This window comes from Canis lupus, chromosome 21, assembly GCF_048164855.1.
Source record: "Canis lupus baileyi chromosome 21, mCanLup2.hap1, whole genome shotgun sequence".
Lineage (NCBI taxonomy): Eukaryota > Metazoa > Chordata > Mammalia > Carnivora > Canidae > Canis > Canis lupus.
The window spans coordinates 52217247-52235515 of record NC_132858.1 but is presented as its reverse complement, the minus strand read 5'-3'; the positions used below and the strand labels follow the sequence as shown (position 1 = coordinate 52235515).

The 18269-nt window shown below is 34.8% G+C and overlaps 1 long non-coding RNA gene across 1 annotated transcript in view; it reads right to left on the bottom strand.

Moving 5' to 3' along the window:
- The window catches only part of LOC140613549 (uncharacterized), a 46826-nt gene extending 28826 nt beyond the window's left edge, over positions 1-18000 (bottom strand). The window contains exon 1 of the long non-coding RNA XR_012014540.1: positions 17946-18000. This is a non-coding gene — a long non-coding RNA (uncharacterized lncRNA). The remainder of the gene's footprint in view (positions 1-17945) is intronic.
- Positions 18001-18269: the final 269 nt, after the last annotated feature.

Sequence of the window (18269 nt, the reverse complement as noted above, 5' to 3'; positions counted from 1 at the left end):
ATTATGATGCCCAAAGGAGATTGTTTTGGGAAATGGGAATTTATATGATGAAATGGAATAAAATGTATTGCACTCAATTTTCATTTCATAGCTATTATCCAAGCTGGGTAGTAGAGCTTCTAAAAGGTGGAAAGGAGAAGTCTTGCCTATGAAAAATAGGTCCAATTTTTAAAAATATATTGTGCTTCTAAAGCCAGCAGCCAGGAAGAACAATGCCCACCCCTCCCACACAGTTTATATGCCATGAATTTCATTATGCTGATGCCATTTTAACCAGCATTTTGAGCAGGTTTTGAAAATTTCTACTAGATACAAGAAATACCTAACTGAAAATCTGATGTAATAATTAAGCTTCTGATCTAAAATGATTGACTCCTCACAAGGTAACTTTGAATTAATCTTTTTAAAAAGATTTTATTTATTTATTTGAGAGAGAGAGCACAAATGGTGGGATAGAGGGAGAGAGAAGCAGCATCCTCATTAAGCAGGGAGCCCCACACAAGGCTCTGTCCCAAGACCTTAAGATCATGATTGGAAATGAAGGCAGATGCTTAACCAATTGAGTCACCCAAGTGCTCCACTGGTTGAGTCTTAAGTGAAGGTAGTAAATCCTCATCCTTGTGGAAGTGGTAGAAGTATCTGATTCTGGACTAGGACAAAGAAATATGTATTCTCCAATATTGCCAGAGGCATTATCATATCTTTAAAAATAAATTTACATATTTAAGAGCTCTGTAAAATTCAGTGGCAGTAAGGAAAAACTGCTTCAGGCTACAAAGGGTCTGTTCAAATTAATAATTTAAAAGTTGAACCTGAAAGCATTTACCAGTCTCTTTACAATCATCACACATGTGCACACACACACACACACACACACACACAGAACTCCTTTCCTTTTTACCAGAAGGCAGGAATTGAAATTCTTTGATAACTGACACCTCATTTTATTTTTCCATTGACAACAACAAGATATCTTGCCCCATCTGCAAAATAAGAACAATAATCTCGGAACAAAGTCTGATGCTTGAGCCCATAGATCATTCCTGCTCAGCTGAGTACCATCACTTCTTCATAAAGACTATGCTTCTTAGCCTGTAGGTAAAGCTGAAGTAGGTAATTTCCTCACAAAGTCAGAAATGCAAATATGAGAAAAAGACTAGAAAGTTATATAAGGACAACAGAAAGATAAACAAAAATGTTGCTGTGTTAAAGCAAGCACAAAATGATTGACAAACTGATTTCTTAAAAAAATAAACTCATTTATGCATCAATTCCATCCCAGTAAATTGTACAAAAAAGTTAATATTCCTAACTGTTTTATATATATATTTATATATATATTTATATTTATATTTATATTATATATATATATATTTAGCATACTGTTTTTTATGCTGTTTGTATTTGACTTGAGAAAGAAGGCATAGGAGAAAGTACTGGAAAAAACAGGTTACTACATTAAGTATTTATTAATATCTCCCATGTGTCAAATATTTAGAAGAAAACCCTGGAAAACAAGACATGGTCTTTTCTATAAAACTGCTTATCTCCTGTAAGTGGGCAAAAATTAAAAATTTCAATTAAAGTGTGAAAAAAAATTTGTCCATTTGCAGAAAAAATTATGTACATGTAATTTTTCATGTTTTCACACTGAAGGCCCCACCAGCTCACTGGGAAGCCAGCATTCATGCCCTCTTGTGATAGTGAGATTCCATGTACATGTGAGTCCACCTGGAAAGGAACAGAACTAGGAATAGAAAGACCACCCAGTAGTGTGTTCCAGGCAAAATGGTGGCTTGATCCAAAGCAGTGAGACGTATTTGGTTTGTATTTCAAATGTGTGGAAAGTACAAGCAAGCACCTTGATAGCACACAAACAAAAAATGTAGTGAATGTCTGTAGAAACTAGATTCATCAAGATAGTTTAAATACAGAGGCTTAAATAAAGGGATTGCTTTGGAATTTAAAAGAAAAGTAAAAAAGGTTAAGGCATTCAGGTTCTAACGAAATTAGTTGCCATTCACATGGCTACATGTCTCAATAGCAAGGGAATATTTTATTTAGTCTTGGGAGCTGGGAACATAGAGAGAGAAGTGATAAAATGGAATAGTTATTGCCCAAGACAGAGCACAGAGACTCTCATAGAGGAACACCAATTCTCTTCCTATTCTCAATCTTCTTCCATTGGATGAGCACAAGAAGCCAACTGGCAAGAGCACTCTTATGACTGAGTCCAGCTTTATGGTACAGAGTCAGGCAGACCAGATGGATAAAGTAGAAGTGAAGAAAAACACATAGCATACATATACACCAAAGCAAAGTCAAAATCTAAGTGACAATAACTGATAAAACAATAAAATGACTAATTTTATAAAGAAATCTTCATATTCAGTAATAAAGTCAATAGGACAAGTGCCAAAATACGAGTAAACCATTCAGAGAAAATGAGATGTATAGGACAAACATTATGAACTGATGCTTAATAACATTGAAATATAATACATCAAACTTAAAACTGTACTCGATAAACATTCACCTATCACCCATCTTTCATCCTCAGAATGATGAGAGTTAAGTTTTTGAGTATACTTTTTTTTGACAAAGATGGATAGATGGACTTACTTATATATAAGTAGGAAGATACACTTACACCTATCCAAGAAGGACAATTGTGTACTCCCTCTGTTTCCAGCTCCTCTCTGGAAGGAATTTGTCCATACCTGTAGCACTCCAAGAGCTGCCACCTGAGAGATGGGACCCTAAGTCTCCCTAGCTCTGAGAACCAATAAGGTTTGTTTATATGAGTCCCACAGAACTATAGCAAACAAACAAACAAACAAACAAACAAACAAAAAACAGTTGTTAGACAGATATGCAAGTACTTCCCTACAGCTATAGCTCTGGACTCAGGGTAAAACAAACAGACAAAATTGCTCACTTCCCAGATTCTCCTGGGAGGAGTTTGACTGTATACTTTACTAGCTACAGCCTGAGGGTCTGGCTTCTAAGCGGCCAGCATTTAGGTTCTGATGTGATATTCCTGGGAGGCCAACAGAACTGGTGGGCACTTCCCCAAATTTTCTCTCTGGCTCTCTCCTACAATAAAATTGAGTCTCCAGCTGTTCCCTAAAAGGAGCTTGTCCACACATCTAGCATACTAACTTCTATAGCTATTATCTGAGAGATGAGCCCTCATATCATTTAGTTCTGATAGCCAATGGGAATTGTCATTTATGACTTCCATAGGATCATATTAAACAACAAAAAAGTTGTTTTTAAACATGTGTACAAATACTTCCTGTAGGTATCCTCTCTGAGCTCAAGACAGAGGGAGCAGATAAAAATGCCTATCTTCCAGTTTCTCCTTGAAGGTTATTTGACTTCATAAAATCTCTCCTGTAGCCTGAGGGTCTTGCTTCTGTTTATCTTGAATGTGATTGCTGATCAGGATCTTTTAGGGAGCCCAAAGAGCTGGTCAGCAAATCCTTCCCATCTTCCATGGCTCACTCCAACAGTAAAATCAGATTTCCAGCTTTACCCAGAAAGGAGATTGTTCAAACATTTACCACCTCAACTATGATGGCTGTCACTAGAGAGACTGGTTCTGAAGTCTCTCAGCACTGAACACTGATGGGACTCAGCATTTATGAATCCCAAGGGACATAAAACAACAAGGTGGCAACTTTGATGCACAAACACTGCCACACAGTTCCCCTACCTTGGCAAATAGGGAGTAGGCAAAAACACCTAACTCCCAAGTTCTCCCTAAGAGGGAGGGGCTATATTTCAAATCTAACATCCTGACTTTCCCAGCTCATGCCTGCAGGTTGGGCTTCTCATTAGACTCCCTCAGGGAGCTGAAGGTGAAAGCAATCAGTAGTCTTTTGGAAGCCTGAACAGCTGAATGTGCCATTGATACACTGACGTGTTGACATGCCCTCATTTATTGGGAGCCACTAAAAACAAAGATGGCACCTTGGGAAAACACAGAAATTTGAATGGCAAATAGGAGCTCAAGTCAAGATGATTGAAGAAGTTTACCTCCTATGTAAGATCAGTCTGTCAAGGCTGAGAGAGGTGGCTATTTTATCTAATGCGCACAAAGCAATGCAAGAATGAAGAAAAATGAAGAAACAAGGAACGATGTTCTAAACAACAGAACAAGGTAAATCTCCAGACACTGACCTTAATGTAATGGAGATACATGATTTTCACCTGATACAGAGTTCAAAATAATGGTCATAAATTGCTCACCAATGTATGAACTAAATAATATTTTAACAAAGATAGAAAATATTGGGGCACCTGGGTGGTTCAGTCATTTAAGCATCTGGCTCTTATTTTAGCTCCAGTCATGATCTCAGGGTCATGAGATTGAGCCCCTTATCAGGCTCCACACTCCGCCTAGAGTCTGCTTGAGATTCTCTGCCTTCCCCCTCTCCATCTGCTCCTGCATTCACTTGCTCACTCTCTCTTTCTCCCTCTAAAATAAAATTTAAAAAACTTAAAGTATTAAAAATATCAAAGAGATATGAGAAATTCCAAAAAAAAAAGAGAGAAATAAATAAGATCTCACAGAACCAATCCAAAGTTAGTAGAAGGAAAGAAATAACAAAGATCAGAGCAGGAAAAAAAGAAACAGAAGAAAGACTAAAAATTTTGACAATAGAAAAGATCAATGAAACTAAGAGATACTTTTTTGAAAAAAAAAAAACTGACAAACTTTAGTTAAACTAAGAATAAAAATGGCAGGATTCAAGTAAATTAAATCATAAATGAAATAGAAGATATTAGAACTGATAACACAACATACTAAGGATCATAAGAGGGTACTATGAACCATCATATGCCAACAAATTGGATTACCAAGAAGAAATGGATAAGTTCCTGACCACAGACAACCTACAAGGACTGAATTGTAGTAAAATAGAATATCTGAGCTGACCAATTACTCACAAAGAGATTAAATTAGTAATCAAATTTCTCCCAACTAAGAAAAGTCCAGGACCAGATGGCTGAACACTGAATTCTACAAAACACTTAAAGAAGAAATAATTTATATATTTCTCAAATTCTTTCAACAAATAGAACACTTTCAAACTAATTTTATGAAGCCAGAATTATGCCAATATTAAAAACAGACAGGTAGCCCGGGTGGCTCAGTGGTTTAGCGCCGCCTTCACCCCAGGGCCTAACCCTGGAGACCAGGGATAGAGTCCCACGTCAAGCTCCCTGCATGGAGCCTGCTTCTCTCTCTGCCTGTGTCTCTGTCTATCTCTCCTCTCTGTGTTTCTCATGAATAAATAAATAAAATCTTAAAAAAAAAAAAACAGAAATGGTATGAAAAAAGAAAACTATAGGCTGATACCCCTGATGAACATAGATGCACAAATCCTTAACAAAATAATAGCAACCTTAATTGAACAGTACATTCAGGGAATACATTACAGGATGGAATGGAATTTATTCCTAAGATGCAAGAATTATTCAACATATTCAAATCAATAAATGTGATACACCACATTAATGGAATGGAAGATAAAAATCATATGATCATCTCAGTAGATTAAGAGGAATCATTTAATAACATTCCATATCCTTTCATGATCAAAACTGTCAGCAATATGGATATAGAGGGAATGTACCTCAACATAGTAAAGGCCATATAAGAAAATACCACAGCTAGCATTACATGCAGAGGTGAAAAGTAGAAATCCTTTTTCATAAGATGGAATATGACAAGGTGTTCACTTTTGCCACTTTTATATAAATTATTATTGGAAGTCCCAGTCAGAGCAATTAGGAAAGAAAAATAAATAAAAGACATCCAAATTAGAAAGGAGGATTTATAACTATCCCTATTTGCAGATGACTGGATACTAAAGACTTCATCAAAAAAATGTTAAAACTAATAAATGAACTCAGTAAAGTTGCAGATAAAATATAAAGAATATATATAATGCATAATATATAATAATAAATAATACAACACTTAAATATATATTTAACAAAAGAAGTGGATAACTCGTACACTGAAAATTATAAGACATTGATGAAAGAAATGAAGAAGACACAAATAAATGTAAAGATACTCCATGTCTATGGATTGGAAGAATTAGTATTGCTAAAATGTCCATATTACTCTGAACAACCTACAGATTCAATACAATTTGTATAAAATTCCCATGGTGTTTTTTACAGAAATAGAAAAAAAATTCTAAAATCTGTATGTAACAACAAAACACTTCAAATAGCACAAGAAATCTTGAGAAGGAATAACAAATTAGTAGACATCATGTTTCTTGATTTCAAATTATACTATAAAGCTATAGTAAGCAAAAGGTTATGGTATTAGAACAAAAATAGACACATAGATCAATGGAACAGCATAGATAGCCTAGAAATAAACCCATTTATATATGGTCAATTATTTCTCAACAAAGACAACAAGAATGCCATCGGAAAAGGATAAACTCTTTAATAAATAGTATTGGGGAAACTGGGTACATACATGCAAAAGAATGAAATTAGAGCCCTATGTTATACCATAAACTAAAATCAACTCAAAATTCATTAAAATTCATTAAAAGCTTGAATGAAAGACCGAAAAACATAAACACTTAGAAAAAAAATAGAGGGTGAGTTTTTTGGCAGTGGTCTAGTTAATGATTTTTTTTTTGGATATTACATCAAAAGCAAAAAAGACAGTAAACACTAAAATTAATGTATTAGGCTGCATCAAACTAAAAAGCTTCTGCACATCAAAAGAAACCACCAACAAAAAGAAAAGACAAGCTATGGAATGGGAGAAAATATTACAAATCACATATTCTGTAAGGGGTTAATATCCAAATTATATAAGTAACTCATACAACTGAATAGGAAAAATACATCCAAACAACCCAACAGATATCTGGGTAAAGAACCTTGATAGGCATTTTTCCAAAGAAGATGTACAAATGGCCAACAGGTGTATGGAAAGGTGCCCAATTAACATCAATAATTATTAGGGAAATGCAAACCAAACCACAATAAGGTATCACGTCATACCTTTTAGGATATATATTCAAAAAGACAATAATAAATATTCATGAGGAGGTGCAGAAAAGGGATCATTTGTACATAGCTGCTAGGAGAGTAAGCTAGTATTTCCACCAGGAAACAATATGAAAGTTCCTCAAGAAATTAAAAATAGAAGTAACGATCCAGCAATTCCACTGCTGGTGTATATCCAAAGGAAACAAAATAATTATCTCAAAGAGATATATCTATTCCCATATTTGCTGATGTTTTATTCACAATAGCCAACGTATGGAAACAACCTAGATGTATGTGAACTGATGAGTGAATAAAGAAAATGTGGTGTATATGCATACAAATAAAATATTAGTTATGTATACTTTTTTTAAAAAAGGAAATTCTGTCTTTTGCAACAACATAGATAAACTGGAGGGCATTATGCTAAGTGAAATAAGCCAGAGGGGAAAAATCGTGAACTTGTATCTACTGAGAGTGAATGGTGATTTCCAGGGACTGGGGAAGGGAAAAATGGGGAGAAGTTGGTTAAAGTGTAAACACTTTCAGTTATAAGATGGATAAAGTCTGAGAATCTCATATACAGTATACATATACTTGACTACTCTTGAAACTAAAAGGTTCTAAAAGAATAGAACTTAGTGACATACCAAAAAAAAAAAAAAAAAAAAGATGTTAATATTGGAAGTGATTAATGTGTTAATTACCTTGATTGTGAGAATATCTTCATGATGTATACATATATTAAATCATTACATTGTGCACTTTATTTTTTTTAAAGATTTTACTTATTTATTTGAGAGAGAGAGAGAGGAGTAGGGGCAGAGGGAGAAGCAGACTCCCTACTGATCAGGGAGCTTTGAGTGGTTTATCCCAGGACCCTGAGATCACGTCCTGAACTGAAGTCAGATGGTTGACCGACTCAGCCACTCAGGTGCCTCATACACTGTGCACTTTAAATATATTACTTTTTCTTTTTCTTTTTTTTTTTTTTGGTCAATTAGACTCAATAAAACTGAAAGAAAAAAGAAATGTTTTTTGAAATTTTAGTGCAGTTTCACTATAGTGGAATTAATTCTACTAATGTAGTTCCATATATGTGAAATAACACCTTAAATTATTATGTGTGGTACTAATAGTATGGTCAAAAATTGAGAAAATTCCATCTCCCTAGTTACAGCACAGAATGAAAAATAAGATTATTTTGTCCTGATGTTTGTTATTATTGAAGAAATCTGCTGCTACTAAAAATATAAGGGATTGACATAAAATTTCTTTAACTATAGGGAGATATTATTGATGTACTTTATATTACTTTCCTGATACTGAATGACCATGAAGCTGATATAACGCAAACTTAAAAAAAAAATGTGATATTTCCATCAATAAATGAAAAATATGTATAACTCCATCTGATATCAGTTAGACATTCAACTTTTTATAGCATTAATATTGTCAAATCAACAATATTCATCATTAAAGATATATATTTAAATCAGAATTAAATAATTTTGTAGACATGTGTATATTTTTTGAAGACTAAATGTGAAAAAGAACACATAGAATTCTGTTTAAATCTAGGAAGATCAGAGAAAACCAAGCAGGAAAAATATTAACTCCACTCAAAAACTGTATTCAGACTTCTGAAAACCAAAGACAAAGAGAAAACCGACAAAGACGAAAGGGAAAACAAACACTTGCATAGAAAGGAACAATTATAAGATTTATAGATTATAGCACTTTCTCATCAGAAACCATGCAAACAAAAGGGGGTACAGTGACATGCTTAAAGTGATAAGAGGAGCATAAACACACTGCTATAGAATTCTGTGTCCAGTGGAATTATCCTTCAAATATGAAAGAAAACACAGATTTTTCTCATATTTAGAAATGCATATTTCAAACTTGAAGGCAGTGGCTAAAAAGAAAATTAAAAAGAAGTGTAATGGGGATGCTAAAAGAGGAGGTACACAAGTATAACTATATGATAATAATCAGTTAAAAACAGAAGGCAAAAAAAAAGAAGGAACATAAACACATAAAATGAATAGAAAAAAATTACAAATAGAGTAGATATTAATTCAACATCCATAATCAACTTCATATGTGAATAATCTATAGATCAATTAAAAGAACAGCAATTGTCAGTGTGAATAACACTCAAGACCAAGTTATATGTTGCCTATTATTATTTTTTTAAGATTTAATTTATTTATTCATGAGAGACAGAGAGAGAGAGAGGCCGAGACACAGGCAGAGGGAGAAGCAGGCTCCATGCAGGGAGCCTGACATGGGACTCGATCTTGGGTCTCCAGGATCACATCCTGGGCTGAAGGCTACTGAGCCACCTGGGCTGCCACATATGTTGCCTATTAAAAATCCTCTTTATTTATAAAAATTAGGATAGATTAAGTAATATGATGGGAAAATATGTCATATTAGCATTCACTAAATTGAAGCAGGAACAGCTACATTAATTTCCATAAAATAGATTTTAGAACATGAAGAATTTTCAGGAGTAATGAGAGGAATTGAGTGATGATAAAAGAGTTATTTCTCAAAAAAAAAAAAAAATCCTAAATTCTTGTGTCTTTAACAGTAGATCACCAGAATAGGGGAGGTAAAAATTGGAAGAACTACAAGAAGAGAAAGATAAGTATACCACCAGATACTTCAACACCTCTCTTGCAGTAATGCTAGATCAAGGAGGCAAGAATCAGTAAGGATCTGTTTGGTTTCAATTTGCTGCATTCTTTACCAGAAAATAGAAGCAGAATGAATACTTCCTGACTCATTCTTTAAAAAGGCCAGTGTTACTCTAGTTCCAAAACCAGATAAAGACATCATAAAAGAGGAAAACTGCAGAGCACTGTCTCTCATGAACATAGAGCAGAAATCCTCAACATAATATTAGCAAATCAGATCCAACAATGTAGACAAAGTTTTATGCACAACAACCAAACAGGATATGCAAGGCTATTTCAACTTTGGAAAGTCCATCAGTGCCGCAATGCACTACATCAACAGGTTAAAATAAATTGATGTGGAAAAAGCATCTGCAGATGTTTGACAAAATTGATTATGGATTCCACAAAAGAAAAAAAAAAACACTTAGCAAACTAAGAAGAGGCTCTCAACTTCATAAAGAACATTTCAAAAAAATGGTAGCTAATATCATCCTTATCAGAAAGAGACAAGACACTTCCTTCTTAAGACTGAAAAACAGCAACATGTCTTTGGTCAGCTTTACACATCTATTCAAAACTCAGATGTTTCCAGGATGGAAGTATGAAGGTTGGATAGGAGAAGCACAAGAGGAAAATGAATGGCATTGTTAAAGTTGGCTCATGGCACCACATGTTTATGAAAATCCATAGAATTTACAGAACAAAGAATGGATCTTGATGCCAGCAGATAGAATAATTTAAGAGGTCCAGGCATAACAGGTTGAAATGTAAGACCATGACATAAGAATCTAACTGTATTAGAAATATAAGAAGGAATCTTACTCAAGGGGGTGGGGGGAAATGATGGTGACCTAAATCACTTTGGAAATTAATGGGGTCTGTAGGACTAGAGGCAACAGAACCTTGCACATAAACACTGTGCTTTAGGAGGTGATCCCAAGACTGGATCTGTTAGGTGTCCAAGTGTTGGTCTCAGGGTTCTAAGTTCAAGTTCTACATTGGGCTCCATGCTGGATGTAGAGCCTACCTAAAAACTAAACAAAACACTTGCTTTAATAGATAAAATGGTTTCCTATAGACTTATGGATTAACACTTGTGAACGCACTATAGGAGCACACTAGTTTTAAACTATTAAGTAAATGTTTGGTGGACGGCGCAAACTAGGTGTCTCCTTGCTGTAACTGGAAATTACAGATGAGCAAGGGGAAGAGGCTGGAATGATCCATGTGCTACTGGGTTAGAGTTGGAGATATCAGAATGAGCTGTATTTTGCTTAATAAAAATATAGATGACTACATATAGAAACATTTATAAATATGCCCACATATAGTTAATATGCAACTATATTATATCCTGACAATAAACTAACAGGATCTCATGGAAAAATGACTGAATCTAGGGCCATAGCAAAAAGCACATACTATAAGGCTGGTGCACCTTATAGGGCCAGCAAGTGAAAAAGTGCCAAAAAACAAACAACAAACACTGTGATTGGGATGAGTCAGAGGGATGCAGGGACCAAGTGGTTCCAAATGGTCAAAGATGGACTGTTTGAGCAATAAAATAAATAAATAGTGTTTGATTATAAAATATGAAATATTTATCTGTGCATGGAATGATAGAACTAAGTACATTTAGAAATAATAAATAATAAATAATAATAAATGTGTAAGAATAGAAAATAGATAAGTTAAATGTGGGAGAATAGATAAATCTGTTATGCAAAAGAATTCTAAATAAATTTTGCATCGTTGAGGTTGGACTATAACTCCCCACTTCTTAGGTGTAGGCTGTGCATAGATTAAAAAAAAGATTATTTTAACAACAACAACCAAAAAAACCCTCATTGAGTAACAAAAATAAAACCACAACTATAGAAACTCAGAGCTTTTTACTTCCTGAGCACCCAAACGGAAAACAATTATGGTTTAATCTGACATTGGATGAGGATATGAGCTAATAACATGAATGGTGTAAGATTTGAAAATTAGTAAGTAAAAGCATAAAATACATGCCTTAAATTTAGTTGGAGAACACTCTTTTTCATTGAGAAGATCTATTATACACTTTGAAAATGATCAATCTTCCCAAAATTCTCTGTAATTTCTTTGCAGAATGTAATAGATTTTCAGCAATAGAATTTTAAGATGAGAAGACATGCAGAGGTTCAGAAACTATGGGACCCAAACACTGGGAACTGAAAAGTAGAAAAGGGTGGATTTCAATTGCGTGAAAGAGGAAGAAAGTCCCTTAGATGTGTAGACAACAGGGAAGATACTAAAAAAAAAAAAAAAAAGACATTACTACCTTAAATAACAGACAAGGTTTTGCTGTTTAAGTGGTTTAACCTGCATGTGGTCACAAAAACAAAGTAATATTTGGTAGAATGAAGCACAGACACAGAAACATAAACTAATTTGTGTTGGGAGAGGCAGCTGTTGTCTGTTTTCATAGTGATGGAAAACCTCACTTTTTCAAGTTTCCCTTAAATAAACCTCCCTCACTTGGCTTGGAAATGGGAGCAGCAGAGTTTTTTCTGGAATGTAACAATCTTCTGAAAAGAACTCTTTCTCTCTCTGCTCTTTATTTAGTCTTTTCTTACAGATGGACTCAAGCTAGTCTTTGCTATTACAATTTTGAGCTTCAACAAATATTTCTAGAACTAAGAAAATTCCTTTTAAAAAGCCGTTGTAGGTATAATGGGTATTATTTCTCTAGTGCCTTCTGTCAGAGGGACTGAATGCAGCTCCAAGTACTAGGAATACTACTTCCAGTAGGATAACAAAAATCGAGATTTTATTTTTCTCACATGAACAAGAAGTCCGACCAAAGGGAGGAGAGAGGGCTGCAGACTGTGCCCACCTGATAAGACAGAGGTGTCATAATCCCAAACTCATATATATATATATATATATATATATATATATATATATATATATTATGACCAACTTTAGGATCTAGATTTTGTCACTCTTTGTCTCATGGTTGCAAGTCAGCACCTCCTCCTATATCGCCTAGTGGCTCACAAAGGAGTAAAGACCTGTGGAAAAGACCTTTTAAAGATCTGTGTCCTTTGCATAGGGCCATTCCATGAATTGTTGCTTATTCACCACTCTTAGCTTCACAGGAGGCCAGGTGTGTTCCTGTATTTAACAAAATCAAAGTCCTGAGAATAAAACACGGGGAGAATTTGACATTGGATGGGCAGATAACAGTTTCTATTATATCTCCTCAAAAGTCTAGACAACACACACATGCAGAGACACACACAGATGGTCAATGTCCTCATTTTACTTATACAAGGAAGTCGTCTGCCATTTGACTGCTTATACAAATACTTTCCTTTTTTTTCCCCAAAGATTCGTTTATTTATTCGTGAGACAAGAGAGAGAGGCAGAGACACAGGCAGAGGGAGAAGCAGGCTCCCTGCGGGGAGCCCGACGTGGGACTCGATCCCAGGGCCCCGGGGTCACGTCCTGAGCGGAAGGCATAGATGCTCAACCGCTGGGCCACCCAGGCATCCCTACAAATATTTTCAATTTAACATTGGAGCCTGAAGCAAATTCTGCCAAGGTTTTATCTTTATAGCAAAAAACTTTAGAAAAGGATTACCTTTTTCCTTTTTATTTATTCATTTATGAGGATGGTAAACTATAACATAGGCCTCCCTCTATATGAGTAAGAAAAGGAATACTTAACAGAAACATAATATTTCAAGTAAAGAGTCAATTTCTTTTGAATAAAGAATTATTTCTTTTGGATGAAGACAGATGAATATGGGGCTAGAACAAGAAAAAACAGTCAAATGAGTTGAGTGATGTGACTACACATTCCTCTTTACTTGAAATAATATGAATTAGAGTTATTCCAATAGAAATGTAGTATTTTGAGACTTACAATTAACAATCTATTTGTTAAGAATCTTGTTTCCAATAAAAGTGTAGTTGTTACGTAGAAGAAGTTCATGGACTTTGAGTTGCCCTAATGTTTGTCTTCATTCTAGAACTTCCTGGGATTTCTAGGATAGTAGTGGACGCAAGGAAGATAATCACAAGCATCTGTTAATGACTAGTATGTGGGAGAAATTCTCACATTCATAACTGTGACTAATCCCAGAAATTTTGTGAAATAAGTATTATTCTCTCTCTCTCTCTCTCTCTTTGCTACTAGTAATTTTATAACTAAAACTACTAATCATGAAACAATAACATTTAAGTTGAATTTAAGCTAAACCAAAGCAGCCAATTATGCAGAGATATTAAACACTGGTTTAGGGAAGATTTAACAATAATTTGACAGTTTCAGTTATATTACTTTTTAATTTATTTTTTAAAAAAGATATACTACTTCATTTTGAGATTTCCACTTTTACTGAGAGTACTTTTATATTAAATTTCCTTGTCTATTATGCCATCCATGCAAGTCTTGTTTTTTTGAAAAATGAATAGACAAGTGCTTCGTTAAGGAATCTCTGAAAGATCCTCAATAGGTTGGGGAAGGTCTTTTTCTCTCTTTGACCTTTTGAAATTGTATTTTAGAATAGGAAACGGTCTTCCATTCAGAGCAAGCCTCATTATGTCTGTTGCAGTTTCTCTCCACTTAAGCCAGGAGGAGGTTATTAAACATCTTTCAGAGAGAAATGCGTGGAGTAGTCAGAAGAGATGCTTATGTTAATGTGGACTGGTTCAGGCCTCTTTTTGTCATGAAATAATTACTGTTGCAAAATACCAGCAGGTGTTGAAAGAGCAGGATTAATTTGTAAGAGTTGAATGACATCATTTCAAATGGCTTATTAAACACTAATTAGATTTCGAATTGTGTGACTCCCCATATCCTTATGTCAGGATGGGAAAGTTTAAACATCTTCTTTCTCTATGATGGAGGTGAATAAGGTTACAGTTTAATTTTCATAGGTGACAGTTTATCAAATGAAATCAAAATGGAGATATCCAGCATCATGTTTTATAGAATGGAGAGTATATTTAAATCTCCATTTCTGTCCTCAGTGTTCTTAGCCAATTAAGTGACTGTATTAAGCGGTATAATTCCTTGATCTTCTGTTTGTAATTCAACGCATTTATGTAATGAGGTTACTTCAGATGTATTGTTGAGTAAGAACACTGAGACCCCTGGATTGAAAAAAAAACTCAAAGAATGGTCAAACTCAGTGCTGAATAATACCACATTTTGTGTTTATAAATTTAGACGATGCAACATTTTATGTAGTCAGCGTAACACGTTTTGTTCTAGAAAGCAAAGATATAAATATACAAAATACTTAAAGCTCTCTGAGGATGTAGTATGAAACTAATGTAATGATCTTAAAGAATCACATGAATGAAAATAAAAAGAATCACATGAACTAGTTATAACTAGATGCAATATCTTTCAGAAAGATGAGTTATGCTTCAGCCTATTAGACGCAATTGCATATACACTGGAATTTGGGTCAAAGATAACAGCAGATATAACAAAACATATTACATTCTGAATTGACAACCTGTTGCTACTGTCTTAACATGCAAACAAAAAAGGACAGAATGACGCTGAATGCCAACTGATTAGCCTCACTCCCCAGTGAAAGGCATTTCACCTTTACCCTTCAAATGTACACGGAAATTTGCAGAGTAAAATTCTCCTAACTTCATAACAGTGACTTCTGTCCCAGCACCGGTACCTCTGTCTTCCTCCTTTTGACCCTCCACCGCACACCTGATGCTCCAGTGAGCTTCTGAGCCAGAGTGGAGCCAGAGGGAAAAGAAAATATGCATTGCCATATATGCTTATCAAAATACCCTCCCAAGTCTTGAACCTGCAGAAAAGCTAATAAAATCTCTACAACTAAAAATTAGCATTCTATTTAAATCCCTTTGTTGCCCAATCTGTTACCATGCCATCATCAGGCCTCATAAAGCGATGGGGTAGGGGCACCTGGGTGGCTCAGCACTTGAGCATCTGCCTTTGGTTCAGGTCGTGATCTCAGGGTCCTGGGATCGAGTCCTGCATGGGGCTCCCTGCGAGGATCCTGCTTCTCCCTCCGCCTATGTCTCTGCCTCTCTCTGTGTGTCTCTCAGGAATAAATAAATAAAATCATTGTTTTTTTAAAGAAGCAATAGGGTGGAGTGGGGCAGCAGGGAACCAGGTGTGATCACAGTGCACTGTTCCCTTTCAACAAAAATACAGGCTCATATGACAACAGCTTTTCTTTACAACATTTCCATAGTCTATTATGGATATTAGACATTAATTTTGTGTTTATGTTTTAAAATATTGCATAAAAATGATTGGATTACTGAGGTTTTATTTGAATCCCTTTAAATTTTGCTCCAAAGCAAGTCCGCTCAGCCTTATCAGCTCTGAGTTTGGTATTTCAGAAGTAGTCCATGTTTGATCTCACCAATGGTGGGCTTTTTCTTTTTTTTCTTTTTTTCTTTTTTCTTTTTCTTTCTTTTTTTTTTTTTTGCATTTGTTTTCCCACTTATTCCCAGATTTTCTCATAAAAAACAAGTCAGATATAAACAAATATATAATATTTACAATTATGTTGTTGATTTATCGGTTTGCCTGTTTGTTTTTATTTCCTATACCTCCTCATCCTTATGTCCACAGTAAAAGCAAGTTCCATCAGAATAGGAACCTATGTCTTCCACTGGTCTTCTATCAGTTTTCCTGGCACACAATAGACACCCAAAGACTCTATATTGGATGAATGATTGTATAGTTTTGGTTTGCTCCATTTTTGTTTTTGTTGTGTGTGTGTGTGTGTGGTTTTTTTCTTTTTTTCTTTTAGCATGGGACATGTAGTTTTCTGGGGAAAAAAATAAGTTATCATTTCCCTGGGAATTTATCAATTATCATTGATACTTGATGTTTAATTGTCATTTCCCTGGGAATTTACCAATTACCATTCAATGTATGCAATCAAAGAGAGGAAAATTGAAATTATATCATTTATAATCACTCATGCAAGCTCTGTTGGCCATTTATTTCAAAACATAGGCAAGAATGTCCATGCTGATATTAGCCTAAGCAAAGAGGCATCCACTGGGTGGTATTAATGGTAACAGAACCACTGTGCCTTAGGTAGAAGTTCTGTTTTGAAGTCATTACAGTTGAGGCCAGGGTGGTTGGTGGGGACTTCTGCAAAATATGTTATGTGTTATGGTCAATAATTTATCATATAACCAGAGGGAATAGTTGAGATTTGAAAGGTCTGATATCTTTGTGTGAGAGCTAATTTACCTGCGGTGTACCAGACATATCGAAAAGGTATTATCTAGTGCTAAAGACAATAGGGCAATGAGTTAGCAAGGTTTTCTGGCAGGATATTAGAGAAAATATTAACAACAGGGACAGATCTAGAATAAAAGCACCTTAAAAAGATTAGATAGGAGAAATCTCATCCTTTCAATTACTATAGACCTAAAATTAGCTTACCATAGACCATACACCATATTGTGTCATTTTTTAACCAGACTCTTTGAATTGATTGATTGATTGATGATTCATTTATTCATTCATTTCAAAATACCATATTTAGCAATTTCTATCTGCATTGCTTTGTCCTAGATAGTGGGGACATGGAATGAGTGATATTTTAAAATAACCAAAGATATGAATAACCAAACGTTGAATATTAAGCAACAACCTAGTTCTAAAAATAATTGAAATGTAAATAGAGCTCATCTCAGGACTATGCCAGTATTAATACGATTGAAAGGTTTTATAAGATGAAAGGCAAAATATCACTCATTGTGACATATTTCTAAGGGAATAAGTGGGTAGCAAGAGTACAGAACAGCTATATTTCTATCTCCAATAAAAATAGAATATTGGATGATAGAATGTTGCTGTGACTGTTTTGTCTCTTGCTCAGAAAAAAAGTTTTATTAACTGCTTGATCTATCCAATTGACTTTGCAAAAATCAATTGTTAAGACTGATGAAAGCTCTGATTGAGGGGGAAAATGGTAGCAACATGCAGCAGGAACTTGTCTTAATCCACACAAGCCAAATGAAACTGTAAAATGGACAGTTTCTAGAGATCTAACAAAAGTAAATAATGTAATCATGAAATATGTGCTTGGCAAAATGCCTTATATATTTTGGCTTCATTTTCCAGTCCAATATTTTTATGGTGAAATAGACAATGCTCCTTACAAGAGCACTAACCAAGCATTTTGAAATTTCTATTTAGATCCCTGTTCGGTGAATCAATATTACCTGTTCACACCTTGATTCTGAACTCACAGCAGCGCCACCACTAAGACTAGTGCAGTGGTTTGGATTCTGAATGTTTTGCTTATGTCACAGTCCTTAAACATTCCATTTAATGAGCAGTAGTGACCTTTTCAACATAAATGTACACTCTTGGTTAAGTTGTAGTTTTCTTTATCTTACATTGCTTTGATGGCACAGTATTTAATAATATGAGTTAAGGAGAGCAACTCAAATTCTTTATGGGGTTAAATTTCTATATTCAGGTTACTTAGAGCATTACTCAAAATACTAGTAGAATTGTAGGAGAATATAGTGATTCTGCATTAA